We start from the raw sequence: 3,025 nt of genomic DNA, 5'->3' as shown, positions 1-3,025 counted from the left end.
TGAGGTGTTTTTTTTTTAATTTGTTTTTTTTTTTTTACATTTTTTTTTCTGTCTTATGGTTGTTTAATATGCATGGTTTTGGAATGCCAGAGGAAGCCTGAGCATCTGCAATTTAATTTCAAAGCACAAGAACTGTGAAGCAGACGTGCTCACCACTTGTATATGTGGTGTATTAGCCACCATAGTTATGTGTATGTTGTTTGGACGCATTGACTTCCCATACTTTGTATTGCCATCTACTGCGCATGTGTGAAATGTTACCTGGAATGTCTAGTCCAGGGGTGTCAAACTCATTTCACATGGTGGGCCACATACGGCCTCGGTAGATGTCAAGTGGGCCGGACCATTAAAATGATACAATACTTTGCTATAAATAACCAAAACAATATGTCTTTCCTTTGTTTTGGTATAAAGAAGCACAAGAACATTAGGAAAATGTTGAAATTTAATGAACATATCTTTTACAAAACATTTCATGAAGCACCTTACATTTCCTTCGACAAATGTGCAATTTACTTTTATCATTCACATATATGCATTGCAACTGATCCCACTGATTGTACAAACTTTAACAAGTAATTGGTATTGAAAAATATAGTAATGCACTTTAAGATTAAACAAGATTCATAAAGAAAGCAAGTTTTAAAGCATTTACACGTGCATATAAAATCTAAATGTAATCCCTGCCTACACCTTACAAACTAAGGAGAGTGCTATTAAATGTGTAAATGTGAGAGTGCTATTGATAGCGTCTGCTGTCATGGGTCTGTCTCAGTGACAGACTGAGGCTGCTGTTGTCTTCTTCTCTGATCAAAACAGTGTCCCCTTGCGGATACTCAATGAATTGCACCTGATTAAAAATATTAATTCTGTGTCTTTAATGCATTTTTTTCACTTTTACATTATCCCGCGGGCCGTATGTTTGACACCCCTGCTTTACATAATCATCTCGCGGGCCGGATTAAACTCCTTTGCGGGCCGGATCCGGCCCGCGGGCCGTATGTTTGACACCCCTGGTCTAGTCTCTTCCCCACGTTGTTAATGGCGGAACTCGACGGTCGAATACATAATAGAAAACGCGTGTGTGTGCCTCGTCATTCAAGACACAACATCTGGCGACGAGTAAAAGTCGATTTTAGGGTAGTAGGCAGAACTCTAATGTGTGGTGAGGTAAGATGGCTTACTTTTCTCAAAGACCGGACGAGTTTAAACCCGAGAATGAATCGTGGTCTGCCTATGTGGAGCGCATGGAACTGCTGTTCGAGGCGCATGCTGTCAACGACGACAAGAAAGTTGCCGTTTTACTGAGCTACTTGGGCGCATCAGCGTATGGACTTCGCCGTAATTTAGTGCAACCTGCCAAGCCCAGAGACAAGACTTTTGCGGAAATTGTTTCCACGTTGAGGAATTACTATGAGCCCAAGCCATTGGTGATATCGGAGCGTTTCAGATACCGGAAATGTGTGCAGAAGAACAGCCAGACGGTTACTGAATTTGCCGCTGAGCTACGTCAACTCGCTACAAGGTGTGATTTCGGGGACTGACTGGACGAGGCTCTACGTGATGGCTTCGTCAGCGGTGTTGCTTTGGAGGCTTTGCAACGCAAGTTACTCTCAGAGGATGGCCTGTCGTTTGCAAGAGCCGTGGAGCTTGCTGTCAACATGGAGACTGCCCACCGTGATGCACAGCAGTTGAGGAAAGGTGAAGATGCCACCACGCCTGTGCACAAGGTTAAAGAGAACCAAAGGAGACGACGCTCACCCGCACACCAAAGTGGATGCTACCGATGTAAAGGCATGAATCACAGTGCAAATGACTGCTTCTACAAGACTTCAAACTGCCATCAGTGTGGTAAAGTTGGTCATATAAAGAAGGCATGTCGGGCTCGGGCACCTGCATCTGACGATAAGAGCAAGAAAAGGGGGAAGAAGATAAGCAATGAGAGAACATTTAGTAAAATGCTATGTGCTATGTGCAAAATGATGAAAAGAAAGATGATGTTCCCATGTTCCATGTCCACGTGTATAGTGCTAATGGCGGCCGTAGACCATACAGGGCCATTTTTGATGTAAATGGAAGGAAGGTTCCAACGGAAATTGACACGGGAGCAGGAGTCAGCATTATCTCTGAAAACGTGTATGAACGGTCATTTTCTCATATACCACTAGAGGAAAGTAGTGTAGCACTAAAGGGCTACTTAGGCGAGACAAGGATACAAGATAACAGTGAACCAAGCTATTAACACAGAGACATATCCACTACCATGCATCGAGGAGGTGTTAGCCACACTCTGAGGTGGGAAAATATTCTCCAAAATAGATTTGGCTGCAGCTTATCAACAAATTCTTCTCGATGACGACTCAAAAAAATTTACTACAATCAATACACACAAAGGACTGTTTGTGTACAATAGACTGTGTTTTGGTGTCAACTCGGCTGTCAGTATTTTCCAAAGGATAATGGAGAATCTAATGAAAGACCTCAACGTGGTGGTCTACATCGATGACTTGCTCGTGATGGACCGAGACGAATCTGAGCACTTAACGAACCTGGACAAAGTTCTTCAGCGGCTGAAAGAGAATGGTCTGAGAGTGAAGAAGACTAAATGTGACTTTGGTAAGATGCAGATCGAGTACCTTGGGCACGTGCTGGATGGAAAAGGAGTCTACTCATCCAAAGACTAGGTCAGGGCCATTCATGATGCTCCAGCACCCAGGTCTCGTGAACTACTATGGACGTTTTGTACCACGCCAAAGTACAGTTTTAGCCCCACTTTACAGACTGCTGAAGGAGAAAACAAAATGGAAATGGAGTAAAGATGAGCAGAGCGTGTTTGACAAGTGTAAAGAACTGTTGACAAGTGACAATGTATTAACCCATTACAACCCGCGCCTGCCACTTACACTCGCATGTGATGCTTCTGCTAATGGGATCGGAGCTGTCATTCAGCACACGACACCTGATGGGAAAGAACATCCCATCGCTTTTGCTTCTCGAACGCTCTCTGCAGCGGAAAAGAACTACT

The 3,025-nt window shown here is 43.6% G+C and overlaps 1 long non-coding RNA gene across 1 annotated transcript; it reads left to right on the top strand.

Moving 5' to 3' along the window:
• The first annotated feature begins 170 nt into the window (after nt 1–170).
• LOC109531038 (uncharacterized) lies at nt 171–2,556 on the top strand. The gene is made up of 3 exons (XR_002171104.1): nt 171–273; nt 1,023–1,701; nt 2,444–2,556. It is a non-coding gene; the product is annotated as an uncharacterized LOC109531038 (long non-coding RNA).
• Nucleotides 2,557–3,025: the final 469 nt, after the last annotated feature.

This window comes from Hippocampus comes, unplaced genomic scaffold, assembly GCF_001891065.2.
Source record: "Hippocampus comes isolate QL1 unplaced genomic scaffold, H_comes_QL1_v1.1 scaffold146, whole genome shotgun sequence".
Taxonomy (NCBI): Eukaryota; Metazoa; Chordata; class Actinopteri; order Syngnathiformes; family Syngnathidae; genus Hippocampus; species Hippocampus comes.
The sequence above is the reverse complement of the archived record's forward strand: the minus strand, read 5'-3'. Positions and strand labels throughout refer to the sequence as shown.